Below are 16,890 nucleotides of genomic sequence, written 5' to 3'. Positions count from 1 at the left end.
ACGCTGCGCCACAAGACAACGTACTGCATGCAGTACTTTAGACGCGGCTGAGCCGCGTTAGACTGCTTGCACATGCTCAGTAATGTTGGGGAGGAGCGGAGAGCGGCCAGGCACATGGCTAATTAATATGCACTGCACGTTATGACATGCAGTGTTTACTTCCTGGAGCAGCCGCTCTGTGCGGCGATTGGCCGGCGGGACCACGTGATGCCGCATGCGCACAAGAGTGCGCATCACGGCATCACTGACGCCAGAGTGAGCTGCACAACGCGGCTCACTCTGACGTCCAGATCCAGCACCACCAGGCGTTGAGTTAGGGGGACGTTATGCGACCTTAACGCCCCCTCTAACGCAACGTCCTGGTGTGAAATTAGCCTTAAGGTACAAAACAACTGGGGACACCTGCAGGCCTAATTAAGCAAAGTGTCTTAAAGGGATCCCGAGGTGAGAGGGATATGGAGGTTGACATGTTTATTTCATTTTAAATAATACACATTGATTGGCTGTCTTGCTGATCCTCTGCCTCTAATACTTTAAGCAGATCATAGGTCTATAACAAATCTGACAAGATTAGCTGCTTGCTTGTTTCGGGTGTGTGATTCAGACACTACTGACCAGAAAGATGAGCAGGCCTGCCAGGCAATTGGTATTGTCCTGTGTCCCCTTGCAGAGTATACACAGTGTTAGACCAAGCACTCCAATGGAGAAAGGAGCGTGCTAGAGCTGATATGACCCTGAAGCCCAACGGTCACCAATCCAAGAAACCAAGATCAACAGCACCACTCTTGAACAAATAGCTCTTTATTGAGACATGTAATAAAAATCACATGTCGGTCTAAGCCCATCCTTACTGACATGATTTTTATTACGTGTCTCAATAAAGAGCTATTTCTTCAGGAGTGGTGCTACTGACCTTGGTTTCTTCCCTTGCAGAATATAGGCACAGCAGTGTGTGCAGTTTTCTCACCTGTCCATGCTTCTGGCAGCCGGCTCCTCTCCGCTTCCTATTTCTCAGCATGACGCGTTGTGGGAAACAGGAAGTAGAAAGAAGCCGGCCACTGAAATGCATGGCAGGTGAAATAACTGCCCACACACCACTGTGCCTATACTCTGCAAGGGAGTATAGGAAGGGGGCCCATGGAGAAGGAAAGAGGAAGGAAAGAGGAAGGAAAGAGGAAGGAATGATGCAGTCCCCCCTCCCCTTACGCATCGGCAAGGCTGGTGCTTCAATCATTTTCTTTTTCTCCTCTCTGCCCAGGGGCATCTTCCTCCCCACCCAAACTGGCACCCTCCTACCCACTGGCATCTTCCGCCACACCCAAAGTGGCACACTCTTCCTACCCCACTGGCATCTTTCTCCCCACCCAGAGTGGCACCCTCCTCCACACTCACTGGCACCTCCTGCTACCCACTGGCATCTTCCGCCACACCCAAAGTGGCACACTCCTCCTACCCCACTGGCATCTTTCTCCCCACCCAGAGTGGCACCCTCCTCCACACTCACTGGCACCTCCTGCTACCCACTGGCATCACCCTCACCACCCACTGGCACCTTCCTCCCCACCCAGTGGCACCCTCCTCCTGCCTATTGTCACCCTCCTGCAAAAGCATAAGGACGCACAGGGGCAGTGACTTACGTGTCCCTCTTTCTCACTTTCAAAAGTTGGGAGGTATGCCCACGTGTGTAGCTGACCACCTCAGAACTACCGAACGTAAAAGTGCAAAACAGCAGAGACTGCACTGTCTAATGTTTCAAACAATGCATTATTATTCAGCACGGTAACTAATCGCATGATGGCTTGCAAATTTGTGCAAACACAGTTGTGGTCCCATTATTAAGAGATTTATGGGATCTGCACAACAGAGAAAATTGGATAACAACGCAAGAGCTGTGTGTTGCTACACCCACCTGCATTGCAAGCAACAAGTGGAGAAGGGGGCCTAAGCCCATTTGTTCTGTGCTCCACATACACAAATACCAGTCATATAGAGTGTCATTTTAGCTTGCTGGCCAGAGCTGTAGAATCTGTTGGCTTCCTGTGTCTCATGGAGTCTGCCATAGTGAATACCTGTGGGGTTGATGTTTCTGTGTGAGGTCTGACAGCTGCCTTGAACACCAAGGGAGAGTTTTTCCTTTGAAGTTCCCCTGCCAGAATTTTGTTTACAGCAGAGAGCAGCACAGCGGGGCAAATCGTCAAGCAGTACTTTTGTCTTCACAAAGCTTCACATGAAACACCCAAAAAATCACTTTATTAAGAACATCGATCTGTACACCTGCCTGTATATGCAATTAACTAGCCAGCCCATCCTGTGGCAAAAGCAATACGTAGAAAAATCATGCATGTACAAGTCAGCAGCTCAATTAATGTTCACATCAAACACCATAACTGGGAAAAATGTCATCTTGATAATTTTGACAGTGGCGTGATAAACAGCGCCAAACAGGCTGGTTGGGGTATTTTTCTAAATGCTGATCTCCTGGGATTCTCATTAACAGCCATCTGTAGAGTTTACTCAGAGCAGTGTGTAAAACACATATTTGGTGAGTTAAGAAGAAAATAGCTAGTGTCGTCTGAGCTGACAAATTATGGTAACTTAGATAACCAGAACTTGGTTATAACAATTGGTTCCTAAATTCAGGACCATTTTAAAATGTTTAAGATATTATAGTCAATTTGGTGCATGGGAGGACAGCCTGTTTTCTTAAGCATAACCGAGAGCTGAGCTCGTCCATACCGCTAAGGAGGTTGATGCTACGTACACACATGCGACAACGATCGTTCGTTGTCATCGACGAACGAACTTTTAATTGATGAAAGAACGACCTAAGTAAAGTTAGTTTTAAAAGGTGTGTAACGATCTGATCGTTAGAACAAACGTTACATCACGTAAAAGCAACTATTGCGCCTGCGCATAAAAATGAAAAGTTCCATGGAGAAATAGTGAAATGCGCATGTCAAGCCTAGTACGAACAACCATTTCCAACGATGTACTACTTTTGCAAACGGTCGTCGTTGAAAAAAATCCGCCAAGCTAGATCGTTCGTTTTTAACGATCTAGCTCGTCCGTCGTTAGACTTAATGGTCGTTGGCTGCTTTTTTTTTAAACGATCGTCGTTTGAAACGATCGGGGAACGATCGTTTCAAACGACTATAGTCGCATGTGTGTACGCACCTTAAAGGTGGCCACTAATGATCCAATCTTTTTCATCCAATCTTACCATTTCTATGTAATATAAGGTTACTGCCTGAAGTGTCCATTCAGTATATTCACTCAATTTACCCTTATACTACAAAGATTTGGTAAGATTGGATGAAAAAGATTGGATCATTAGTGGCCACCATAAGGCTTATACACACATCAGACCATAGTCTTTTGAAAATGAAAGATCACAGACCAATTTTACCCCCTTCCATGTAGTATGAGAGCCATACCTTCACAGTCTTTTTCTATGGAGCTGAACTCCCCATCAGAAAAAAAAAATCTTTGCAAGATGCTGCACACACAGATGCTGTACAGACACAAAAGATCAGTATCTGCAAAAGACCTGTTCCTGCCAAAGATCCGTTCCTGCAAATTGCATTCATAGTCTATGAGATCTGCAGATCCTCATACACACCTTGTTTAACTGACATTCATCTGCAGATCAGACAATCATCTGCAGTTCTGAAAATCCATCCTGGTGGATCTGATCTGCAGATGAATGTCTGTTAAACAAGGTGTGTATGATGATCTGCAGATATCATAGACTATGAATGCATTTTGCAGGAACGGATCTTTTGCAGGAACAGATCTTTTGCAGATACTGATCTTTTGAATGTCTACAGCATCTTTGTGTGCAGCATCTTGCAAAGATTTCTGTCTGATGGGGAGTTCAGCTCCATAGAATAGACTGTGTAGGTATGGCTCTCATACTACATGGAAGGGGGTAAAATTGGTCTGTGAACTTTCATTTTCAAAAGACTATGGTCTGATGTGTGTATGAGCCTTTAGAGTGTGGATCAGGAAAGGTACCCATTTTTTTAAGGCACCAATTTCCTCCCGATCTCAGCTCCTTGTTCTGACAGATCCTCGGAAAATCCAAACAAGAATCGCTAATGTTGTAGTACTAGTGACTCCAGTTGTTACCTTTCCTTATAACACCGTGCACATGCACTATACTATTCACCACTGTGATCCCAATCACCAATATACAAATGAACCGCTCACCAGATTAACCGTGTTACCGACCACAGACCAGGTATAGAGCATTTACTGCAGATCAGATGTCTCCCCTCGGTCTTCTCAAGGAATCAGTTCTCAATCACTAGGCTCAAACACATCCTTATTAAGCGTAACTCCGTTTGTTAGATATAAAAAAAAAGTTATAAAAGTGCACTCACATTCAGTAAGATCATATCTGCATGTAAAATGCCACCTACATTATTGTTAGTAATTGGAAGTTTCCAGTTCCTATTTCCCATCGGTCTGTACTTAATATATTCAAACGCAATATGATTATGGAATCTTACATCAGGACAAGGCTCCTAAACAATAAGAAATAAATCAATATATAAAGTCTATTCCTTTATAAGAATGCAATAATACTCCACGTGTTGTTCTACAGCCTAAGTGGTAATGATGTTTGCTAGTTATTTTATTTTGTTTTTTAGACATTTGGAGGCTATATGTATCTAATTGCTCCTTAATAAACTAGCTAACACTTTTATGAGAGGTCTAACTCTTCAGGACAAGTTTTATGGAATAGCTTATCAGATCAATCAAGTGCATTGATAATTTTTACTTTCCCCCTAACTTTGTGCCTCTTGACCCAAGACAAGGTACCTTCACAGAATACCTCTATGATTGGTTGGTCATGTGACCACTACACCAATCATTCATATTAACTAGCGGTGCATGTTTGATCCTCTTGTGGTACATATGATGCATGGTTGGATATCCTCATGCAGGGCAGTTTCTAGGCTAAATTGCACCCAGGGCGAGGATGTTAAAATTGTGCCCCCCCCCTGAAGTGGTAAAAAAAAAACAACAAAAAACCTTGTCAGTCCAAGTACTGATACTGCCGATACTGGCACAGAACTAGAGATTGTAAATGAGATGCAAATAATTCCAGTTTCCACGCAAATTTAGTGCAAATTGTATGCAGATTGGAATGGGGTCTGTCAAGACTGACAGCTGATGTATTTGCTTTGTTCAACTGCAAGCTGCAAACCAGGGGCGCCTCTAGCCATTTTGTCACTCCAGGCGAGAAAACCTGTGGTGCCTCCAACCCACCCCCTCATGAAAATGGTCGCAGTGTTTTATAAAAAAAAATTCGTAATGCTGCAGCGCTTCACCAGAAAATAATCGTAATGCAGCAGCATTTTACCAGTAAATATACGTATTGTAGAAGCGGATCACCAGAAAATAATCGTAATGCGGCAGCGTTTTATCAGAAATTACACTTATTGCGGCAGCGTTTTCCCAGCAAAATACACAGTGCGGTCAGCATTTCACCAGAAAATTCACATAGGCAGGACTCCACTTTCATGAAGCACAAAGGGGGACAGAAGGAAGCACAAAGGGGGACAGAAGGAAGCACAAAGGGGGACAGAAGGAAGCACAAAGGGGGACAGAAGGAGGCACAAAGGGGGACAGAAGGAGGCACAAAGGGGGACAGAAGGAGGCACACAGGGCGACATAGGGAGGCCCAGGGGGACAGAAGGAGGCATGAGGGTCAGAAGAAGCCACAAAGGAGGACAGAAGGAGGCACAAGGGAACAGAAAGGGGGACACAAGGAAGCACAATGGGCAACAAAAGGAGGCACAATGGGGTTCAGAATGAGACACCAAGGAGGACAGGAGGCGGCACAGGAGGACAGAAGGAGTTACACAGAGGCACAGCAGGCGGTACAGGGGAACAGAAGAAGGCATAAGGGCCAGAAGGAGGCACGCAGGGGGACTGAAGGAGGCACGCAGGGGGACTGAAGGAGGCACGCAGGGGGACTGAAGGAGGCACGCAGGGGGACTGAAGGAGGCACGCAGGGGGACAAAAGGAGGCACGCAGGGGGACAAAAGGAGGCACTCAGGGGGACAAAAGGAGGCACACAGGGGGACAAAAGGAGGCACACAGGGGGACAAAAGGAGGCACACAGGGGGACAAAAGGAGGCACACAGGGGGACAAAAGGAGGCACACAGGGGGACAAAAGGAGGCACACAGGGGGACAAAAGGAGGCACAGGGGGAAAGGAGGAGGCACAAAGGGAAAGGAGGAGGCACAAAGGGGAAGAGAAAAAAAAACACAAAGGGGGCAGAAGGAGGCACACAAGGGTGACAGAATAAGGCAGAGGGGGATATAAGGAGGCACAGGGAGATAGAAGGAGGTAGAGGGGGTCAGACAGAGCCACAGGGAGACAGAAAAGAAGGCACAAAGGGCACAGAAGGAGGCACATGGAGACAGAATGAGGCACAAAGGGAGACAGAAGGAGGCATATGAGGACAGAAGGAAGTGGAGTGGGACTGAAGGAGGAACAGGGGTGCAGAGATAGCACAGAGGGACAAATAAAGGCACAAGGGGACATAAGGAGGCACAGGGGGACAGAAGGAGGCAGAGGAGGCACATGGAGACAGGAGGCACAAAGGGAGACAGGAGGCATAAAGGGAGACAGAAGGACAAATGGGGTCACAAAGGGGGGAAAAAGGATGTACAAGGCACAGAGGGACACAGTGGCAGCTGCCTGCAACTTACGCTAAGCAGATGCAGCAGAAGAAAGTAATAGAACACCGTGGGGGCGGGGCTTACATAGGGGGCGGGGATTAATCCAGCAACATCGCGCCCCCAGGATCAATGGCACTCCAGGCAATGGCCCGTACTGCCTATGCCTAGAGGCTCCCCTGCTGCAAACGCTTTGCATTAAATCTGCAACCAAGGTGAAATGATTAGCATCTCGCAGACCATCTCCACACAAGCTCACCACATAATCATTGGTTACTGGAAACAAGTGACCTTATTACAATAATTCCCCAGAATAGCTTTCTCTGTTTAATAGTACATTTACTGACTAATAGCATGGTATGAATAGAACAGCAGAATGTGATATCTGGTAAACAAGCATACATGTGATATACAGAAGGTCCACAAGGAAGAAACCGTTTCATTGAATGACACACAAGTAGATTGTATATATGTTTATTTTGAGATGTATTGCAAAAAAAAAATCACAGAATGTTTGTAAACTTTGTATCTATAAAGAAATTTGCTTATAATCTGTAAGCTAGATCTATGAATATATATATTTATTTATTTATTTCTGAGTACAGTTTTTCCCAAGCAGGGATCTAGTCTTTAGACAGATAAGAAGCATCAGAAATAAAGTTCAGTAAAGACAGACAAGTGCGCCATGGACAAACTTTGGCACCTGATAAGAGAACATAGTGAACTGCATAAACAGAGCTACATTGTGATCCCACACCACTTCACTAACTGCAGCAGTATGTATGAAGAAGGCGTGCCTGCTCAGCACGGCTACATGCTGATGTTCCTGTGATAGCCTGCAGATGTAGTTCAGTGTACTGTGGTTGGCAGCCTGGCTCAGCTAAAAGATACATCAGATAAAATAAATCTAGGTCGTATGGCAATATTGAATACAAGTTGTCTATTAACTGGAAATACAGTCTGCAGATCTAAAGTAAGTTTTTTTCACAACACAAATGCTATGTGATAAAGTGCTAATGGGCATTCTATTGATTTTCCTAGGAATCCACCAGCAGATGTGCTATCCTGCAACCACGGAAGGGCCTCCAGCACTAGCTACCATCTTCTAATTTAATGCAGCCAAACGGATATGCTGGGCATACAGTAAAAGCTTTGTTGTCCACAGAAATGAGGGAGGGGTTGGGGATGTTTGCTATCACTCACCAGAGTTTTCCTGTATGTTGGAAAATCTCCATGAGATGACAGCTCGGACAAGTGTTCATTACTCTAGCTGGCGATACTTGAATTGGATTGCTTTCTACCACTTGGATATATGGACAGCTGAAAAGTCTCTTCCATCTGATAAATGGCTGCAAAGTGACATTTTACTCCATCGTTTCAATTCAATGTGGCTTTAAAACTCTGCAGTTCTTTTATTGTCCCCAATTCTCTGTACCCAGGACAGCAATTTTTTTAATAAAACTGCACACAGCAAAGCTGGGTGATATTAGAAAGCTGTAACCGATATGTTACACAAAGTATAGTTCAGCTGCTGTTTTACTAGTAAACGGGTAAAAAAAAATAGAAAATTGTCCAATTTCACTTTCTAAACGCAACTATAGCAACCAGAGCCCACTAGTACAACAAAGTGCATAATCTTTTCACCTGGAGTATTGTTTCTTGCTCAGAAGCTAACTGTTTGAGGACTAGTTTACATAATTGCTGGCCTTCCCATCTGCTTTACACTGTTCTCCAATTCAGAAGATTGTGTGATTATTAGATGCCAGCATTACTCATTTAGAGTATTTGTAGGTACAGAGATAGATCCTCCACAAGGAGCCTAAGGCCTGTTGAGTGTTCTCCCTCCCCCATTGGATTTGACCAAAAAAGCCACACGGCCAGCAGGGGCGGGCCAAAACTTCTATCTTGCTAAGACCTCTATTGACTATGGCTACCGTATTGTGGCATCCCCTCACACTGACACCAATGTGGTAACAGGGCTAGCATTCACAGGCTGCAACAAGCTACAGGTTTTCATGGGAAATTTCACATCAGTGACTACATATAATATAGTCGGTGCCGATGTTTCTCCATGTCTGAAACATTTCCCTGTTTCATAACCGGTTTCCAGTGTAATTCTACAGAATAAAATCCAATGTGTAAGACAGATGCTTCTATTTCTCTTTAGTATATTGTTTCCAATGACAAAAATGTAGTTGCACTAAGCAACGGATATGGTAACCTGAAAACCATACATTGAGCTAAACAAAACACTAAAAAGGAAGCACACATTAGACAACCTTATTTTAATGAGAAGTAGAATAAATGTAATATTTCATGTTACAGAAAACAGATGAAAACATTTTGCTATGATGAGTTTGTAGCACTTCTAGCTCAACTACTAATACATGAACTATATGACTTGCCGCTGGTGCTAAATGTCCCGTCTACAGAACGCCATAAAATGAAGGTAATCGAACTGTAGGCTAAACTTGTGTGTGTGTGGGTGGGTGGGTGGGGGGGGGGGGGGAGAGAGACTTTAATTTGCTAAGCACTCTGAATCTTTGGATTTAACAGCCAGGAAGGGGAGTCTGCTGTTTCTGGCACATTAGGTGCAAGTCTAGTCTGTCTACTAGCCAGATTGTTTAATGTTTGGAATAAAATTCTTCAGTTTTGTCAGCCAATTAGTCAGTTTAGCCATTATTAGTTTATCAGGAGAAGGATGCCAATCAATTCATTGCAGATCAGCAACATCATCAAGGAAAAATTTGAACTGTAAAGGCAGACTGTTTTCAATTACAAAATTTATTTTTATACAAAACTAGTAAAATAATTCATTTAACCATTTTAGGGCCCACAATGATGGATGAGGCGTCAATAGTGCTGGTGCAGGCTAACAAACAGCACAAGCTGTATATAGTGGCAATGTGGATGCACTTTGATGATGTAATATTGCTACATCAAAAATGTTATCATATTGGGCCCAGAATAAGATTACAATTCCTTTATAGAACATTCATTTTGTCAGATTTTAGCACATAACTTCAGAAAGACATTAACATCCATAAATGGGGTAGGGTAAAAGCTGCCATTTCAGTCTTTCAGCAGGAAACAGAAGAAGCTTACTACAGTAATTTCAGAGGGCAGAAAAAAAAGCACTCAACCTAACAAACTGCATCTGTAGGGATTTACTGTATATATAGTGGCAGCATCTTCATGGATGACATCTTGGTAAAGGTCCATTACTCGATTTCCCAATAAATATTAAATAGACTTTATTGAGTGCTAAACTGCAGTGTGGTTGAATCGTAATTCTGTGTAGATTGGAATCATGTGAACAGTAGCCAATTCCTTGACATTTTCCATCCAGCCCAATCAAGTAAATTGGGCTATTCAACCAGATATAGGCCAATTTTCATTGATCAAGCATCACAGGACAATCAATTCTCCCCGTTGGATAAAATGATCAAATTAAATGGCTGATCGTACAGGATAATCGAGTAATATATGGGCATTAGGGATAAACAATGAGATGCAAATAATTTTGCGTTAATGCAGGATTATGCAAATTTTGTATGGTAATGTATGCAGCTTGAAAATGTACCAATCAAATTTTATCAAGAAGCAGAACTCTGACACTATGCAGTTTGATTGATAGAAAAAAAATCAGCATACAACCAAGCATGAATGCAAATAGCAGTGTTCAAATAGTCCAAGCAAGTGCTGGTGAATTACTTATCTAGTTTCTTCCAAGGCTTGTGTACCTCAGTAGGATTTGATTGGTTCATGTTCAAGCTGCATACATTTGCATAATCCTGCATCAACTTGGCATCTCATTGACCATCCCTAATGGGCACTGTAACTTGTATAATTGCATACACATGTAAAACAGATCAGTAGTGATAGTTTCCATAGCTTTATACAGGTCTCTTAAAATGTACAGTATATGCTTGTATTGGCAAATAATTTTATCATACATCTGTGAAGTGAATCAAAGGAAAAGAAGCATTAAAATCAGTTACGGTAACTACAAGGTACAATATATCCACGGAGCATGGTTCTTGCATATGTTTGAACCTTGATGCTTGACACTCTTGCACATAAGGCTCCCTAGAGACCTAAAATAACTTTACTGCTATAAAAAGACATTTGTGAATGTTGCCCCAGTGAGCTGAATTAGTGCACAAAATATCAAATATAAAACTTTAACTCACAGTACTTCACATAAATCTCTATTTACATTATATTTGAAAAATAAAATATACAGCATTTTAAAAACTCAAGTACTTAAAAAAAATAAAGACAAGAAATTGAAAAAGAGACAGACTCGTCTGCAGGGCAGACATAGTGCAATATATAAACATGCTTGAGTGCAAATGCAAATGCCAAACATATTTTTTTTGCTACTTAGCTGGAGTGCAACAGAATTGAATAAACTATGTGACTACCTTCTAGCATAAGAAATCTCTTAACAATGAAGTGACTACTGTACACTTATTAGTTACTTGAGAAATTATGTCAAACAGGAAATGTGAGCTGGTTTTTCTATAAATCGTCTGCCATTAGATGGTATGCGTTTGCAACCATCACCTGTGTCATCTCAGGTCATAGGCACAGTCACTGACTGGAGTGGTTTGAGAGCTCCTGTAGTGCAAAATGTTTGTAATAAATGCAGGTAGTCTTGGGTGTGCATCCACTGCAATAGTGCAGCTGTTTCACTCACCTCTTTGCAATCTTCAGTGGAATCCGAAAGACCCAGATGAGTGTGGCAAACTGGTGACAACCAATAAATACTTTTTTAATGAATCCAGTCCACTGGTCTACAGTGGTCCCCAACCTTCTTAAATCAGGACGTATATGCAAACCAGTGCTATGGTCTATACTAGCATATGATTTTTTCAAGTACAAATGCAGTTAAATTTTCTTTATATTTATATATATATACACAGTACAGACCAAAAGTTTGGACAAACCTTCTCAAGAATTTTCATGACTATGAACATTGTAGATTCACACTGAAGGCATCCAGACTATGAATTAACACATGTGGGATTATAGTACATAACCAAAAAGTGTGAAACAACTGAAAAGATGTCATATTCTAGGTTCTTCAAAGTAGCCACCTTTTGCTTTGATTATTGCTTTGCACACTCTTGGTATTCTCTTGATGAGCTTCAAGAGGTAGTCACCTGAAATGGTCTTCAAACAGTCTTGAAGCAGTTCCCAGAGATGCTTAGCACTTGTTGGCCCTTTTGCCTTCACTCTGTGGTCCAGCACACCCCAAACCATCACGATTGGGTTCAGGTCTGGTGACTTTGGAGGCCAGGTCATCTGGCGCAGCACCTCATCACTCTCCTTCCTGGTCAAATAGCCCTTACACAGCCTGGAGGTGTGTTTGGGGTCTTTGTCCTGTTAAAAAATATATGATGGTCCAACTAAACACAATCGCAACCGGATGGAATAGCATGCCGCTACAAGATGCTGTGGTAGCATTGCTGGTTCAGTATGCCTTCAATTTTGAATAAATCCCCAACCATGTCACCAGCAAAGCACCCCCACACCATCACACCTCCTTCTCCATGCTTCACAATGGGAACCAGGCATGTAGAGTCCATCCTTTTCTGCGTTGCACAAAGACACGGTGGTTGGAACCAAAAATCTCAAATTTGGACTCATCAGACCAAAGCACGGATTTCCACTGGTCTAATGTCCATTCCTTGTGTTCTTTAGCCCAAACAAGTCTCGTTTGCTTGTTGCCTGTCCTTAGCAGTGGTTTCCTAGTGGATATTCTACCATGAAGGCCTTATTCACACAGTCTCCTCTTAACAGTTGTTTTAGAGATGTGTCTGTTGCTAGAACTCTGTGTAGCATTGACCTGGTCTCTAATCTGAGCTGCTGTTAACCTGAGATTTCTGAGGCTGGTGACTCGGATGAATTTATCCCCTGCAGCAGAGGTGACTCTTGGTCTTCCTTTCCTGGGGCAGTCCGCATGTGAGCCAGTTTCTCTGTAGCGTTTGATGGTTTTTGGAGCTGCACTTGGGGACACTTTCAAAGTTTTCCCAATTTTTCGAACTGACTGACCTTTATTTCTTAAAGTAACGATGGCCACTCGGTTTTTTTTTTTCTTAGCTGCTTTTTTCTTGCCATAATACAAATTCTAACAGTCTATTCAGTAGGACTATCCGCTGTGTATCCACCTGACTTCTCCACAACGCAACTGATGGTCCCAACCAGACGCGTATCTGGAAAGGTGCAGGCATGGCGTGTGCCCCAGGCAACCTCCCTCTTCAAACAACAGGGGGGGGAGGGGGCTCAGTGCTGCTGACGGCATTCCTGAGTCTAAGGGAGTAACAATCATCCAACAGCCTGGCCGTCTCAGTCTTTGTCATATATCTACATTAGAAGCTATTGAGAGGTGAGCTCCGAACTTTTCCCACTAAGATCATGTCTCAGTCCCCTGAGATAGCAGCAGATGCTTTTGGTCTGGAGGTTACAGGATCATTCTCCCCACTGTCATTCACACATTCCTCAGCCTTATCTCAGTGTTCTGTTTACTTACTTTTATTTATGACACACTCTGCACTTTAACCATTACCCTGCTGAAATATCTGTGGCCAGTTTTAACAACTTCTCTCTTGTACAGTGTACCTCAATAGTTAAAATGCATTATATTTCTAGCTCAGTATATATCTACTGATATTTATAGATTGTCAGGCTTTTATTATGTTATAATCGTTGCTGCAAATGTTTCATTGCTTTCATTCATATGAGAGTGGTGGCTGCCATATTTATTTCCTTTTAAACAATACCAGTTGCATGGAAATCGTGCTGATCTTTCCGGTCACTAGAGTCTAAATCACACACCTGAAACAAGCATGCAGCTAATCTTGGCAGATGTGTCATAGACATTTGATCTGCATGCTTGTTCAGCGTCTATGGCTTAGTCAGGAATCAAACTTGTCTTTCAGTTTTTAGCTGGCCTTTTTCTGTGTACATTTTCTGCACACCAAGTGTGTTTCTATGCAGAAAAACACATGCATTTTTTTTTTTAACAACAGCTAATGTAATTGATACAGAAAACTGACACAAAATGTGCAGAATTATCATGCAGAATGTAATTTGGTACTTATCCGTTAGCCGGGCGCATCCGGCAGGTGGCGCTGTTGATGTTAATTCCAATCATAATTACTTCACGTCAACCTGTGAATGTAAACCGCCGGATGCGCCCGGCTTAAACAGATCAAGCCGCCGGCTTGCTTCGTGTCTCGCTCTTCTCCCCCTCTTGCCCTCTCTCCTATAGAACACTGGGGAGGGGACATGCGTCGTTCGTCGCAATGCAGCGACGAACGACTCTGGGGGGACACGCATGTCCCCTCCCCAAGGCTCATACGAGAGAGGGCAAGAGGGGGAGGAGAGCGAGACACTCATGAAGCAAGCCGGCGGCTTGATCTGTTTAAGCCGGGCGCATCCGGCGTTTACATTCACAGGTTGACGTGAAGTAATTATGATTGGAATTAACATCAACAGCGCCACCTGCCGGATGCGCCCGGCTAACGGATAAGTACCTGTAATTTTTTTTTTTCGGTGCAAGAAAAACACATTAAAGGTGGCCATACACTTATAGATTTGCAGAAGATTCCACCATCAGATAGATTTCTGGCAGATGCCTGTCAAGTCCAATCTGACAGGAATCTATCAGAATGAAATCTATTGGAAATCGATCTAAATGCATTATTGGACCACTAGATCCAATGCAACTCTATGGGCCATCTTTCTGCGGCCTGCAACAGATCGACCTAGATTTTCCATCCTGTCAGATAGATCAAATAGATTGAAATCAATCAAAATTGGCCGCAAATCGATCGAATGGGGATTCTATAGAATCGATCAATCGATGGCTGAAATCAACATATGAAAACAGTCAAGTATGCTCCCTGCCTTTAAGTATTAGAGGCAGAGGATCAGAAGGATAGCCTAATTTATTTCATAGTGACTCTTACATTCTGGTATTTGTGTGTGCGTGTGTGTTCTGAATGTATGAAGGGGTTACCCTGTCTAAGAAGGTTAGGCAGAATGATGTTGATTGTGTGTGTGTGTGTTGCAATTTTAGTATTTGCCATGGGCGCTGTCTTACCTAGATACGCCACTGGTCCCAACCCCATTTATAAGGCAAGAAATCCCACTCATTAAACCTGACAGGGCACACCTGTTAAAGAGAGTCTGAAGCGAGAATAAATCTCACTTCAGACCTCATATATAGCAGGGGCACGTGTGCCCCTGCTAAACCACCGCTATCCTGCGGCTTAACGGGGGTCCCTTGACCCCCAAATCCCCCTCCGTGCAGCGGGGGAGCGCTTCCTGGTTGGGGCAGGGCTAACCGCCGCAGCCCTGCCCCACGCGCGTCCGTCAGCGCGCATCTCCGCCTCTCCCCCGCCCCTCTCAGTCTTCCTTCACTGAGAGGGGCGGGGGAGAGGCGGCGATGCGCGGCTGATAGACGCGAATGGAGGCAGGGCTGCAGCCGTTAGCCCTGCCTCCAGGAGCGACCAAGCCTGCGACCAAGTGTCGCAGTGGGGGGTTTGGGGGTGAAGGGACCCCCGTTTAGCGGCGCGTATGTGGCGGTTTAGCAGGGGCACACGTGCCCCTGCTAACTATGAGCTCTGAAGCGAGATTTATTCTCGCTTCAGGGTCTCTTTAAGTGAAAACCATTTCAAGTGAATACCTCTTGAAGCTCATGAAGAGAATGCCAAGAGTGTGCAAAGCAGTAATCAAAGCAAAAGGTCGCTACTTTGAAGAACCAGTAATATGACATATTTTCAGTTGTTTCACACTTTTTTGTATATGTACTTTACTTCCACAGGTGTTAATTCATAGTTTGGATGCCTTCAGTGTGAATCTACAATGTTCATAGTCATGAAAATTAAGAAAACTCTTTTAATGACAAGGTGTGTCCAAAAGTTTGGTCTGTACTGTGTGTATATATATATATATATATATATATATATATATATATATATATATATACCTGCCTATACGCCAAAAACAGTGATTCTAAGGAATCAGCGTGACCTTACTAAGAAACAGGATTATAGATCTCCAGCTACCAACTAGTTTCAAGCATTCAGGGCAAGCAAATCTGACAAGTAGTGTAGGAGATGCAAATCCACTTTTTTTTTTATTAAAAGCACACATTTATATACTTGCTTCCAGTTCCTGACATTATTTACAGCTCTTCTATATTGACTATTGCCAAATGTGGACTACATGTAATTCGGGAAACCTAACAAGGCAGAGAGATGGACAAGTAATGCAATCTAAATTGGCAGTATGCTAGCTTCAGAGTGAAGGTATTTAAAAGTGATTGCTACAGTTCTCAAAATTTTAAGAGGATCTCTATCACAGTCTGCAAGTAATAAATAAAGGTCAACGATAAAATGAGCAATCCAGTCCTTTCAGGTCAGCTCTGGAATGGGACCCAGACACACCCAGTTAAAGTTGTCAAAAAGAATGTATGTTAACGATACATATACTTCTTTAAAAGCAGCCAGCAATGACATGATAACAAGCAGTCGGCATGAGGCGATAAAGTAATAAAAATTATAAAAGAAAAGGAAGAGACAAATGTACATCAGAATTGAGCATGACTCGAATAATGTAAAAATTCAATCGCACAAAGGATGAGCGTCAGGATAAATGTTCTGTCTGAGCACACAGAGGGGCAATCAAAATGGGCTCTCACATTAATCACCTGGATTGCTGTCAGGGTCACAGAGTCTTTTCAAAATCACACAAAGCACACCGTGGCGATCAATATTAATCTTATTTTATCTGCCAATGTAAAATGTCCAATAATAATCTTTCAGGCTTCAATAAAATGACCTTTAGTCATAGTAATTATTTTCCAGTCACAAAACTGATACAAGGTCAAAAGCTGAATACTGTAGCAAGTAGAGTCAACATAATGCGTTATAGTGCAGTGTGATTTCAAGCATACTTCCTCAGTTTTGGAGTTCAGTGTTAGATAAGCCCCCAAGAGCTATCAGTTGATTAAAACACACTAAAGATAAAATGCAACTTGGGTTGTATAAAAATGGTGCTTACAAACGTTTATGAGAACTGCAAATATTTAAGATATCTATATGATCCCAAGTTAAAAATAAAAGATTCAGCCATGTGGTACCCAAGCCACATCTTAAGATTATACAACAGATGACAAAATCT

General features: G+C 43.0%; 1 protein-coding gene across 5 annotated transcripts in view; it reads right to left on the bottom strand.

The window, feature by feature from the left end:
• Positions 1-16,890, bottom strand: part of ARHGAP26 (Rho GTPase activating protein 26) — a 1,021,369-nt gene that overhangs the window by 210,258 nt on the left and 794,221 nt on the right. For 4 of the 5 annotated variants that reach the window (XR_011030516.1, XR_011030517.1, XR_011030518.1 and 1 more), the window contains exon 25: positions 4,422-4,526. The exons of the other annotated variant lie outside the window; for it this stretch is intronic. The gene's annotated coding sequence lies outside the window, so the exon portion shown is untranslated. The remainder of the gene's footprint in view (positions 1-4,421; positions 4,527-16,890) is intronic. 5 annotated transcript variants of the gene reach the window in all.

This window comes from Hyperolius riggenbachi, chromosome 3, assembly GCF_040937935.1.
Source record: "Hyperolius riggenbachi isolate aHypRig1 chromosome 3, aHypRig1.pri, whole genome shotgun sequence".
Taxonomy (NCBI): domain Eukaryota; kingdom Metazoa; phylum Chordata; class Amphibia; order Anura; family Hyperoliidae; genus Hyperolius; species Hyperolius riggenbachi.
This window is presented reverse-complemented; position numbering and strand designations above follow the sequence as displayed.